A 14,837-nucleotide genomic window follows, 5' to 3' on the forward strand; every position below is an offset into this window, starting at 1 on the left:
TTAGTGCCTATTTACATGAATATTTTGGCTAATTTAAGAGCCTATATGTCTGCATATTTTAACTGTTTTAGTGCCTCTAATTTTCAACTCTAGTCATGACCTTGAGTAATTTGTGGTAGCCTATTATTTTGCTAATTTTTATACCGTATAAACCAGTTATTAAGTAACCACATTTCTAATTAACTTCTTCTTCCTTTTCCACCGCTTTCTAACATATGTGGGGTTGCGTGTGCGAACTATGTCGTACATGTATATTTGGCTCTGTTTTACGGCCGGATACACTTCCTGCCGCCAACCCTATATGGAGGTATGTAATTACTGTAATATTGTGTGTTTCTGTGGTGGTTGGTAGTGTAGTGTGTTGTCTGAATATAAAGACGAAAGTGTTGGGACAAACACAAACACCCAGAAGAATTAATCAGACAAGAGTAAAATCCCCGACCCGCCCGGGAATCGAAACCGCGACCCTCTGAACCGAAGGCCTCAACACTGACCATTCAGCCAATGAGTTGGAGGCAATTAATTCTAACTAATTGTAATTAATAATAATTAAATTTCTATTATCATTATTATACTGTGCTAGTAATTTTCTCTGTATAGTAAATGAGTTGAAACCCGAAAAATATCCACTTTAATTACCTCGTTTTCTTCCTCCAAGGTATTTATAGACGGGGCTGTGATTTCTTAGTCAGTCAGGAATTGCGCAAGGCGTCGTAGTACCATTCTGTGGAATGTCGATACATACATACTGTATCATCGGCGGCAGTTATGTGCGTGGATAATTTGCGTGTAAATAATTGAGAGTAGAGTAGAGATAGGATGTCTTTGTTTTTTCAGGTGTGTTTATATTGGTTTATTTCGATAGTAGGCGACATTTGACATTGACTCCATTGTAAATACTAGTTTAATCTCTTTATTATTTTAATTTCAATGGGAGAGTTGCCCTTTTTATTTAGTTAAGGTAGGATAAGGAGACGACTCCCGTAAAATCCAGAAACCAATGTCTTAGATTCATTCATGTAACCCTAGCAGCAACAACAACGGCAAACTTATGTGTGTCACTGAAGTAGATGTTCGTGAATGCAACAGATTTTTTAGTTCAGACATTTCAGAACCTCTGGCAAATAAATAAATAAATAAATAAATAAATAAATAAATAAATAAATAAATAAATAAATAAATAAATAAATAAATAAATAAATAAATAAATGTAAATTGTAAAATTTTATAGAATGGAGTAATTTAAATGACAATCAAAGGTAATTTTCAAGGGAGAAATGACTCCGTTATCCTTGAATGTTCTGAGTAAGCAAAGTTATTATACACCTACTAAGAACTAAGGTTCACTTCAGTGTCTATTTTATTATTATTATTATTATTATTATTATTATTATTATTATTATTATTATTACATCGTTTTTACTATTATTTCATCGTCATTGTAAAGTTTATCTGTTTATGATAAATGTCAGATAAGTGGTAATTGTCAAGTTTGAATACCATCGGAGTACAGCGATCCAAGTGTGTGGAAATTCATTAATTATTTCAATTGATAATGATGTCAAGATATTTTTATGTAACCTTTGGGAGGTATCCCTAAAATGTGGGTTACTGTAGTCACGTCCTAGTTCGTGAACCATGGGCAACGGTAGAGTGTCCTAGTAAGTGGTCCTGAGAGTCGGGATACCAGTTGCTATGGAATGGGAGTGGGCATCTCGGACATATTCTGAGTCGTGGCCCTCCTTGTGCTCAGGCGGCTAGGACTATACAATTCACCGGTGGTCCATAACCCGTTAGAGGAGAGATCCTCACTTGGACTTTGTGCAAGTAGGGCAGCATCCTGCTTCATGAATTTACCGAGCTTAGAACACTTTAAGCAAGCCTCGGACCTATGGGAGTAATGGAGTCCCACTCCCATTTGACAGGCGAGGGACTCCTTGGAAACAACTTGGCGAACGAAATGGAATTCGATGGGGAGCTATCAATATTAATGGGGCTTATGGAAGAAATAAAGTAGAACTGGCTGAGTCAGCAAATAGGATGCATCTGGATGTGCTAGGAGTAAGTGATATTCGGGTAAGGGGAGATAATGAGGAAGAGGTGGGAGATTATAAAGTGTACTTGACGGGTGTTAGAAAGGGAAGGACAGAGTCTGGGGTAAGGCTCTTTATCAGGAATACCATTGCACGCAACATAGTTTCTGTTAGGCACGTAAATGAGCGAATGATGTGGGTAGATTTGTCAGTGGGAGGAATTAGGACAAGAATTGTGTCCGTGTATTCACCATGTGAGGGTGCAGATGAGGATGAAGTTGACAAGTTTTATGAAGCATTGAGTGACATCGTGGTCAGGGTCAACAGCAAGGATAGAATAGTGCTAATGGGCGATTTCAATGCGAGAGTTGGGAATAGAACAAGGATACGAAAGGGTGATTGGTAAATGTGGGGAAGATATGGAAGCTAATGGGAATGGGAAGCGTTTGCTGGACTTCTGTGCTAGTATGGGTTTAGCTGTTACGAATACATTCTTCAAGCATAAGGCTATTCACCGCTACACATGGGAGGCTAGGGGTACCAGATCCATAATAGACTATATCTTAATAGATATCGATTGTAAATCATTATGAATTGCACATGAACGATGAAAACAAATCTAATATGGGTAAATCCTCTAACATAATTCGAACATAGATTACGCCACTGAAAGCCTCCGTGGCTTAGGCGGTAGCGCGTTGGCCTCCCACTTCTAGAATCCGTGGTTCAAATCCCGGTCACTCCACGTGAGATTTGTTTTTCTCCGGGTACTCCGGTTTTCCCTGTCATCTTCCATTCTAGCAACACACTCCAACATCATTTCATTTTATCTGTCAGTCATTCATCATTGTCCCAGAGGAGTGCGACAGGCCTCGGCAACCGGTACAATTCCTATCCTCGCCGCAGGATGGGGGCTTCATTCATTCCATTCCTGACCCGGTCACTGACTGGAAAACAGGTTGTAGGTTATCATTATAATTCAAGGACCACGTTAAGTCTTGTTGCATTATTATTATTATTATTATTATTATTATTATTATTATTATTATTATTAGTAGTAGTAGTAGTAGTAGTAGTAGTAGTAGTAGTAGTAGTATACACAAAAGCCCCTTTTCGCGACAGCCCTGGTAGACCTTGGCCTACCAAGTGACCTCTGCCCAGCTCGAAGGCCAGTAGTTTACGAGGTGACGTGTGTTCAGCACGACGAATCCTCTCGACCGTTATTCTTGGCTTTCTAGACCCGGTCTCTACCTCAACGTGATCACGAAACCTGAGATACAGGTAGAAAACCCTGACCTGGCCGGAATCGATCCCGGGGCCTCCCTAAACTGCGGAGGCGGCTAGTATGACGCACAATGTTTGGTAAAATATTTGTTGTAAAATCATACTCTAAGCACTCGCTTCTTTTTTTCTGTTTTATGCCCCAGGCCAGGGTATTAATCATTTGCAATTAAAAAACCTAACCCGGCCGAAAATCGAACCCGGGACCGCCGGGTGACATGCGCACGCGTTGCCCCGTACACCGCGGAGTTGAAATCGTTCAAGATGATATTGGCGAGTATGTAAACTGTCAGCTTATTATCACCACTACAATTATCGTCATCATTATCATCATCGTCGCCAAAATAGACCTACAACATTAACACTAACGTTGATAAAATCCCGAAACAATATTTAATGTTTGCTGGCTAATAATCATCTTGTATTCATCGTATCACGAGTTGAAATGAAATGGCGTATGGCTTTTAGTGCCGGGAGTGTCCGAGGACATGTTCGGCTCGCCAGGTGCAGGTCTTTTGATTTGACACCCGTAGGTGACCTGCGCGTCGTGATGATGAAATGATGATGAAGACGACACATACACCCAGCCCCAGTGCCAGTGAAATTAACCAATCATGGTTAACGAATCATTCCCTGCCGGGATTCGAACCTGGGACCCCTGTGACCAAAGGCCAGCAAGCTAACCATTTAGCTATGGAGCCGGATGTATCACGAGTTACCAAGGCACGAACGTGGAACTATAGTTCGAAGCAGTTCAGACAACAGTTGATAGATGGCGTTACTGCATCAGTGGAGTCGACACTGGAGTCGAGAGTATCGGTTCCAGAGGTAGCAGTCTCGACTCTTCGCGACTCCGTTCGCAGCCCATCCCTAGGTTTTACCTTCAGCTCGCCCATTTACCGGCTGCGCTGTTCCGGCCGGCCCCATTTTGAGTGAAAGACCTTGTATGAATGCGCATCACGAGAAGATGGCTGAACAGAATTTGACTAAATTTGATATGTAACGACGGGGAATAAGGCAGTACATTTTAGGCTGTAAACAATTTTATTGACACTGAGTGAAATGCTAGTTCAAGGGAAAATCCAAAATGTAACCCTCAAATATCTGTGTTATTAGTGGTCTTATCGATAAATACTACAAAACAAAAATTGTATAGAATGTAATTTCCCATTTACCAACTTAACTGCGGTAATGATATTTTTTCAGGTTTTGATTCAATACTGAATAATAAAACTTTCACAAAAGGAACAATTACACATGTATTACAACTAAATAGAAGCACGGTGTGATTATACTATTAAGACGTCATTTAGTAACTGACTACACACTAACAAAGTAACAGATACTAGATAAAACTACCGTACACACACATATTTACAGAGTGAGACTTCCAGACTAACGAATCTGCGCGGCAAGTGGATGAATCATACTTCAGCTTCTATGACTTTGGCAAAAATATACCCCTGCTACCCTTTTTCACAGCACATGCTTCACGTTGCTGCACGGTTGTCCACGATTTGCTGTGGCGTTGTACAAATCGATTAGTCGCGACGAATGACATTTTGTGCGTATTTCCGCTAAGTATTTTTAATACCGCAATTAAATAAATTAAAGGAAATAATTAGGTGATGAGTAGGATGAGGATTTCGTCATAAATGCCTATTTTTATTCTCGAATCAGAGTCGTATGCTTATAAGTCTAAAATCTGTTTCAGTCGATTTTCAAAGGAAATACATGGGTTTTTAAGTGCCAATATATGCCTATTTCGTGCATTAGTGCTTATTTTGAAGATATTTGCATGTTAAGTGCCTAAAACGACAAATATTAAGTTTTTAAGTCGTATTTTTCCACCCATCTCTACTTTGTTAGTTTTCTTGACCAGATAGCCGCTGAAAGCAGTATTTTTTGCAGGTAGCTACCAAAGACAGGCACTTAAATGGGATTAGAGAAGACAACAGCGTTCTCTCTATCTTCTGATTCTGCTTGGAGCAAGGCGGCCTTGAATCTGCACCCTGCTATGGGGCGGGGGAAAGAGAACGCGCACGGTGGGAAGAGCTGTTTACACATCAGTTTACTCGTTTTGTGCTAAGCCAGAGTGTTAGTGGACCACGTACATTGGTGTTAATATAGTTGAAGGTGTCAGGGAGGAAATAGCGGGTGGTGCTTTCCATTCTCTAAACGAAGTGCAATAATTTCTCGATCAAATTCCGAAGGACAAATCATGCATATCTATTATGTATCGGAAGTGGATCAATGGCGACTCAAATTTCACTAGCGATGGGAAAGTGATATTTTGCTAAGCCTGTTCAAAACAAGTAAGTACAGCGTTTATTAAAGGCTTAATACGTTTATTTCATATACGGCAGGCCTACTAATGTTTTTCACACGATTTCTTAATGTTAATTTTCTGTTTTGTTTTCTGTCCCGTCAGATAAAATTAGCACATAGAGATCCCTTGGGGTGACAGTAAGCACAAGCCACACATACCTTTTTCTCTTTTTCCATCTCCTTCCCTATGTTAAATCTAAACCAAATCACATCATCTAACTCGTTCTCAATATCTTCTACTTATTCGCTGATCTCTTCTTTAATTAACAACACTATTCCTCCGGGCGTTCACCCCTTATTCCACTGTTTATTTTTTGACTTGTACTTAACTGTAACCCCCCCCCCCCCGCAAAGTTATATCTTTTCCTCTTTCTAACCAAGTCTCCAACAGTGCCACAATGTCAAAACTTTCTAACACATCTATCACCTCATATTACCTATTTTACTTAATAAGCATTCAATATTTGCAAAACCTATCTTCCAATCTATTTGTAACTAGACCCTCTTCTCTATTTCCTTCTTTATTTTTACTTCTCGTTACAATCGCTCCCTCTCCTTCCAACTCCATTCCTTCATATTTTGATAATTTATTGTGTTCTTTCCTATCTTTTTCCTCGGTACCTTTATTTTTCTTACCATGTACCTACTACGCAGGCGTAGCAGGGGAGAGGTGATACTCCCACGTGGCGCGTCCCAGGATGGCGGATAGCAGGGTCCTAACCGGCTTGCCGGTGGATTTGAGGGAAATAAAATTCATCCCGCGGACCAAACACACAACCACCTGTGGGTGCGTACGCAGACGAAGAATACACCCACGGTATCCCCTGCCTGTCGTAAGAGGCGACTCAAAGCGGTGATCAAGGGATGATTGGATTATAACCATGAAACTACTTTTGATTAGTACCACCACGCAGGAAACACCATGGGTCACTTTTCCTTGCGCGTTGTACCACTAAGTTAGGTACAAAATAGGTTTGTGTTTAGTAGCAAAAGAGTAAGTTGCCGACTTTTACAGTACTTGTGATTAGTACCAATATATGAGCGACACCATGGGATGAATGACACCATGGTTCTGGCTTGCTTATGAATAGTACCCACTATATGAGGAACACCGCGGGATAGCGCGAGTCCGTGTGGTTATTACACCAAACACTTACGTGATGAACACCATAGGTTTGCGTTGCCTGTAAATGGCGTCGCAATGTGCGAAACACCATAAGTCTGTATTCCATGTGTGAATTTCATTACCTGTGAGTAGTACCATACTGTGTGGAATACCGCGAATTTACTCTACTTTGGATTAGTACCGCAACATAATAAATATCACGGTTCTACTTTCCTAGCGCAGTCTAGCTTGAGCAACCGAGGAGTGAAGTCGCGTGGTGCAGTGCGTGCTGTGAACATGGTCGGTATTGAGCAGTACCGGGCCGCGATTGGGAAATGGCAGGTGAAGCAGAGGGAGGAGGCCAAGAATGGGCTGGTGATGAGAAAAGAAAAATGGGTGAAGCGGTGCTGGTAGCGAAAGTGATAGCTGTGCTGCTGGTGATTGGGGGGTGGGGGTGGGGGTGGAATTAAACCCAGGCCAAAACACCAGCGGAAAATTCAGCATGGAGGACTTGGCAGCACTTAAGGTGGTAGAGAGTGAAGTAACACAAGAAAATTGTCAATGTGATAAGGTGCAGGAAATAAAGGACATTATGGAAGAGCAGAGAAAGGAGATAGGGAACGTGAAGAAATGGTTAGAAACGGAGACTGAAGAATCGAACAGGAGAGTGGGCAACAATGAGAAGGAAATAGAGTTATTAAGAGGGAAAGTGAAACATCTAGAAGAGGAGGTGATGATGATGAAGAGAAAAGCAGAGGGGTACAGGCAGGAGAGCATGAAGAAAGCCAAATTTATGTATGGTGTGGAAGGAGGTGAGAGGTAAGGCAAGAGTGATCTAATCTCCAAGCTGGTAGAGGTCATACGGGATAGGATGAAGATAAACTTCAGTGAAGTGGACATGGACGATGTGGAGAGAGTGGGAAAAACTAAAGGACGGAGGCCAATAAGGGTAAAAATGTCTCTATCCTAATGGCAGAAATTGTGGTAAGAAACGGTAACAATATACAGGGCCAGAAAGTAGGGGTGAAAAGAGACATGGGAAAAGAAGGCGGTGAAATTATGAAGATTATGAACAGACACCTGTGGAGAACGAGACAACAGGGCCCAAAGGCCCGAATAAGAGGTCAGAGGCTAATGGTGACGAAAAAGATGGGTTAGAGAGCACTCAGTGGCGAAGCTGAAAGAGATGGACGAACGCGTTAGGGCCGAGGGGGGAGAGATAGCAGTGCAAGATGAAAAGAAGGAAGAAGAAACAACGAGGGGTGGAGTGGAGGAAGGAGAGGAGATCAACCCAGGTGGAACTGGACAGTGCCGTGTGGATACAGAAGATCAGAACAGTGAAAGGGTGAGTGAGGGTGAGCAGCAAGAGACGGCGGGAGCAAAGTGCAGTATTTTAGTGAGCAAGAAAGGGCATGAGAAGAGTGATCGACAGGGAGGTAAAGTTGTTATGAGCAAAGGAAGAAGTAGGAGTCTAAAAGACTTGTGGGGTAAAGTATGTGAGGGGAAGGAGGATACGGAGGGCATGGAACGGCAAATGTTGCTAAAAACAGGAGGAATGGAGATAGGGGATGAGGGGGCGAGAACTACAAGGAGTACGAATAGGGGAGGAAATTTAGGAGGGAAGGTGGGAATGTTATAACTATATTGGAAAAGAGGATGTGGGAATATTGAGGGACTAATAAGCAAACTAGGAAATAAAAAGGTCGGGAAGTAGTAGAAAGTTTCGACGTTGTGGCACTCTTAGAGACATGGCTGGAAACAGGGAAAGAGGTTTCATGGAAGTGGTTTATGCTTAAATATAAATATAGAAAAAAGGAGAGGACTAAGGGACGCGACCCAGGAGGGATGGTAGTATTAATTAGGGAAGAAATTAGTGAACCAGTGGAGGATATCGAGACAGATATGAAAGAAGCCATATGGTTGAGATTTAATATGGGATCGGTAGAGGAAAGGATGAAGAAAATAAATATAGCGTCCGTTTATTGTCATCCCAGTAGTTCAGAATATGCAAATAAGCATCTTTTTTAAAAGCTGTTGGTGGATATTAGTACGATGAGAGAGAAGTTTGCAGAAGAAGAGGATATGCTGCTATTCGGAGATTGGAACGCGAGAATAGGGGAACAGAGCCCAGTATATAGTAGGAAAGATGGGAGGTGTTTGTTGAAAAGTAGAAGAAGTGAGGATAAAATTATAAACAGTTATGGAGAGAAGCTCCTAGAGATGTGCGCTGCGGGAAATGTGTATATTATGAATGGATTGAATGAGGGTGACAGTATGTGGAAATTAACCTATGTTACAGAGAAGGGAGGTAGTGTGATAGATATGGTTTTAAGCTCGGAAGGAATGTTGGAGAATATTGTAAGGATGTAAGTAGGAGACTGGATTGAATCACACCATTTCCCAGTGTGGGTTATGTTAAAAAGGGGGAGGAGAGCATATAAGGAAGGAAGTTAAGATGAAGGATGAACTAGGGAGTAGATATAATAAGTACACATGGTCAGAGAAAGTGGAACGGGACTGGGATAAGGTAGCAAAAGAGGAATTACAAGTTTTGAAATATGGATGGGAAGGAGCGTTAGAGGAGAACAATATTGATAAAGCCTTGGAATTGCTGCAACTTCCAATAAAGATGATAGCACAGAAGGTAAAACGTAGAAGGAGGAAAAAGAACGAGGTTGAAGAATGGTTTAATAGAGAGTGTGAAGGAATGCGGAAGAGGGTGCTGGGTGCGTTGGGAGAATATAGAAAAAAGGTGGGAGTGCAGAAAGGGAGGTCTTCTGTAAGTCGAGGAAAGAGTATAAAAAGAAAATTTGTGAGGTAAAAAGGCGTGGTTAGAGGAACAAACTGAAGCCATAAACAAAGAATGTAAGACTAACAGCATTGAAAAATTTGGGAAAGGATTAACAGAATAATTAAGGGTGGAAGGATTCTAGAGATAACGAGCTTTGAGGATGTACAGTGGGTGAGCTGCTTTGGTGAATTACTCGGAGGAAAGGGGGAAGAATGCTACAGAGACACGGGGGAAGAAGTAATTTGGAGGAGTAGAAGAGTGGCAAATTACGAACTGGAAAGGAAATTACAAGGGAAGAAACCTTGAGAGTGATCAGAAGAATCGGGGGCAGGTCGGCGGGCGGGTTGTAATGAGATCAGTAATTTTTGGAAATAAATGAGAAAAATGTGACAATGATAGAGGGCATAGTTAAACTATTCAACAAGATCTTTGATCAGGGGAAGTACCCGAAGGAATGGGAAACAGGAATTGTATGTCCAATATATAAGGAAATGGGTAGTAAAAACATTTTGAATAATTATAGAGGAATATCTCTGTTTGATTCCTTAAGTAAAATTTACACGGGGGTGTTGGCGAACAGGTTGAGTGAATGGGCCGAAATAAATGAAGTATTGACAGATTACCAAGGGGGATTTAGAAGAAAGAAAAGAACAGTGGATAATATAATGATAGTGATGACAGCTTTGGTGAAGTATAGGAGCCTGTCAAGAAGGAAGGTGTATGTGGCAGCAATCGATTTTGAAAAGGCGTTCGATAAGGTGAATAGAGAGGGTCTATCGGAGGAAATGGGTAGGTTGGGGGTTTCGGAAAAATGATGAGGGCAGTGGAGGGAATATATAGGGTAGTCAGGTTCTGTTCAAAATTGGGAGACGATAGGTTGAGCAGACCCTTAGAGTCTAAGGTGGGTTTAAAGCAAGGGTTCAAATTATCGCCAATATTGTTTATTTTATTTATCAACGATATCTTGGATGGGCATGGGGCAAGCAAATGGGACGTGCAGGCAATTAATGGGGTGGAGGTACCAGGATTGAATTTTGCTGATGATGTGATATTGATGACTCTAATTTCAGGCGTGATGCAGAAGGCTTTAAATGTAGTGTCGGATTTCGCGTAGAAATGAGCCTTGAAAATTAATGGGAATAAATCTAAAATGTTAGCAGCCCAGGTACACAAATGAAGAAGAGAGTGCGGGAAATGGGTCGTGCAGGGAGAAATGTTGGAACAAGTAAGGTGGTTGGAATATTTAGGAGTCATTATTAACAGTAAAGGCACTTCGAACGGTCATATTAGTAGGGCGAGAAGCAGAGGTTTGGCCGCCCTAGCCTCAGTCAAAAACTTGCTAGCAAAATTTCCGGGTATCAGTTATAAAACTTTGAAGTTAGTTTTAAGATCGATGATTTTCGGTAGGGTATTGTATGGCGCTGAATGTTGGATCAGAAAAGAGTGGAAATATGACGAATTATGAGTAATTTCGGTAAAATGGTGATGGGGCTCCCGCTGTGCAAGCTAATGCGGGGGCGGAATTAATGTGTGGGGAAGATTTGGAATTTGAGTGAGTGAAAAGAAGAGTTCGATATTGGATGAATTTAAAAAGACTGGAAGGGAGGAGAATATTACAAGCCACCTACGAACAACAACGGAAGAGCATGTATAAGGGATGCTGGCTAGAAACAATTAAGGGATACTTGGAGATGATGGGCTTGGGATACTTGTGAAAAGAGGTGTGGACGAAGACAGAAGCTAGAGGGATGAAGGTGCTGTCGAGAGAAATTATTGGCAGAAAGTAGATTGAGAAGTTCTCCTAGTGTTTTTAATGAAGTAGAGGAAGTAACAGGGATAAATATTAGATACATTGATAGATTAAACAGGGGAGGGTTGGTATGGTGGCTGATGGAGCTACATAAAATAAGGGCTGGTTAAAAGGTAGAGATAAGTCAGTATGTATAATTTGAGGGGCAGAGAACGATGATATTCATTTATTAGGCAATTGTGAAGAAACAAGTAAGATTAGAAATAGTTTATTGAGTGCCAAACATCGGAAAATATTAGCAAAAGGGGATGAGCGGGGTATTATAAGGTGGATAAGGATTGGGAAGACGGAGGATATTTGAACAAATATTTATGTGCGGTCAAAATTCCTGTGTGAGAAAAATGGAAGAATAAGTGTCATAGGGCGATTGTGAAGAGTGTAAGGGAGGTATGTGCAGTGAATGCGAAGAGGAAGTATAGCTTGGAGGGAATAAGGGGACATGTGTTTGAAATGGGGATGTGTTTTTATGTAGGTTTATTGGGGTCTTGTTTAAAGGTATGATGATAGTGGATGGAGATTGTACGGTAAAGTTGATGGTAAGTGGAGTACTGAAGATGTGTAAAGGGGAGAGATAAGCCAGGATGTAAGGGAGGCTTGGTTAATAGTATGAGGATATTCAGTGGATGGAGTTTGTTTGGTAAATTTAACAGTAAGTGAAGTGCTGGGGATGTGTACGTAGTGAAGAAGTTAGAATTCGAACCTGGAGGTTAAGTAAGACCAAGTGATAACAGAGGGCGCTGAGTTTGCGAGTTACTTGAGTAAATAAATTATATGGCATGTTGGAAATATATAGGCCTTACTGATTGCGATATTGCAGGATAGTATGCAATTGTTGTCGTTTGGTGTACTTGAATCCCTAGAAAGTGGGTCAGGGAACAAATATGCGAAGTAAGCAGCTGCGTAACCAAGGACATGAGCTGAATCTGTTGTAACGTGAAGTCAGCGGTTCTTGTATGACGATCATGTGGTGAATGCAAGGTCAGGGTGGGGCTAGGTTAGCCTTTTTGTATAAAATTAGTATGTAGATTCTTGTTTATTATTATTATTATTATTATTATTATTATTATTATTATTATTATTATTATTATTATTATTATTATTATTATTATTATTGCATTGTGAACATGTATTTGGGCTGAACGGCTGTTATGTTCATTAACAATAAATACTCAAATACTTTCCTAGCGATAAGTACTATTATGAGGCCCCGATGACTTGGATTTTGCACCCCTTTGGACTAAAAGCATCATCGATTCAGTATTATGCTATAGATGCAGTCCCTTGTTCAATAATACTATTATTTCACGTCGGTTTCTTTGAATGTGAGATATTGCGGCTCGGATCCACTGATTGTTTTAAATCCATATCCATTCATTCATTCTGCGTCCTCACGTTTCGAATTCTGGTCAGTGGAGGATTTTGGTCTTTTAATTTGTCATTCCATTTCGTCTCATTTCGTACCATAAAGGGCCGATGACCTAGATGTTAGGCCCCTTTAAACAACAAGCATCATCATCTATTTTTCTTACCCCACAAATCTTTCAGACTCATGCTTCTTCCTTTCATCATAGTGTCTTTCCCATTCTTATCATCACTCGATCCACCACCTTCAGTATTATGCCCATGTCCCTTGAAATCTGTAGTGATTTTTCTTGAGCATCCCTCTCCACCCCCACCTCCTGAACCCTTGTGTTTAGCCCCACACCGCACTGAACACTTGTTCCTTCGTTGGATTCAGTCCTTACCTCGCCATCTTGCTCTCCTTGATCTGCAACCGGCCTTCCATCTTGCCTTGAACCAAGGTCCTCTTCCTTCTTGAGCTTCTCTTCCATAACTTTCAATTCTGCTAACGTCCAGATTCGCCTCTATTTTCCGTTGGATACGATTAACTGTTGCCCACTTAAATACGCCTTCAACCCCTGAGATCTGGTTCTCCTTTGATGTCTCGCCAATATTCTCAAATTCTCGCTCCCTTCCCTTCCCATGTCTCTCTTCATCCAGATTCTTTTCCCCCTTCTAAGTTGCTCGCATTTCTTATTATTATATCCATCATTAGGGTGGATAACAACTTGACTTTTATTGGCCTGTTCCCCTTCACTTTACGTACCCTTTCAACGTCATCTATGTCTACTTCGCTAAATTGGATTCAGTCCTTACCTCGCCATCTTGTTCCCCTGGATCTGCAACCGGCCTTCCATCTTGCCTTGAACCAAGGTCCTCTTCCTTCTTGAGCTTCTCTTCCATAACTTTCAATTCTGCTAACGTCCAGATTCGCCTCTATTTCCCGTTGGATACGATTAACTGTTGCCCACTTAAATACACTTTCAACCCCTGAGATCTGGTTCTCCTTTGATGTCTCGCCAATATTCTCAAATTCTCGCTCCCTTCCCTTCCCATGTCTCTCTTCATCCAGATTTTTTCCCCCTTTTAAGTTGCTCGCATTTCTTATTACTATATCCATCATTAGGGTGGATAACAACTTGATTTTTATTGGAAGTTTCCCTTCACTTTACGTACCCTTTCAAAGTCATCTATGTCTACTTCGCTAAATTTAATTTTCATTTTTTGGACAACGTCCACCACTTTGTATATAATATCAACTTTCTTCTCTATCCCTTCTCCCTCCACCCTGTATATGTATAAAAATTTCTTCTTCCTTTCCTGGCTGTTGACTACTGTCTCTCTTTTCAATATTTAAACACCTCCTCTTCCAGATTTTTTACCTTCTCCATTAACGCCTTAATTTCTTTCTCATTACTTCCTATGTTTGTCTCAATCTCCACCTTATTATTTTAATCCGCTCTCTCAGATCACCGTGCTCCTTGATCTGAGCTTGCAGCATCTTCATTATCTTCTCAAAACGGCAGAGTTCTTTTACTACTTCTTTCACCACCTCCCACATCTTCTCCATGTCTTTCCAACTCATATTTCGACTGGCGTTCGGGCCGGGGTTCAATTACACCCTCCCCGTTCACCAGTAGCACAATTATTACCGCCGCCACCAATAGCACCTCGCCCAACTTCCCCTTCACAACCTTTCCTGACGTCCGCCTCGTAGTCTTCTTTCATCTCCTCAGCCAGCTCCCGATGGCCGCCCGGTACTGCTCCACTCCCAACATGACTCTCCGCACTCGCTACTCGACACGTCAGCACCTGTCGCTTGTTTAGACTAGACTGGCTAGCTGATTTGTTTGCTAATACATGTACCTCCTATTGCGCGTGGAAGTAGTTTAATTTTAACTTTCGTGAATCTGTAAATGTCCATGCAACATTACCTTGATTGCAAATAATGTTTCAGACATCCACATAGAATAAAACGAATGCAATCCGTAGGTCACTGCTTATTGTTTATGGGGGCCGATGACCTAGCTGTTAGGCCCCTTTAAGCAACGAGCATCATCATCGTCATCATCGTCGTCGTCGTCGTCGTCACGTATTGCTTATGCATTTTGAACCGCTGAATCTATTACAGAAACGCCTACCACCACT

The sequence above is a fragment of the Anabrus simplex genome, chromosome 3, assembly GCF_040414725.1.
Source record: "Anabrus simplex isolate iqAnaSimp1 chromosome 3, ASM4041472v1, whole genome shotgun sequence".
NCBI lineage: Eukaryota > Metazoa > Arthropoda > Insecta > Orthoptera > Tettigoniidae > Anabrus > Anabrus simplex.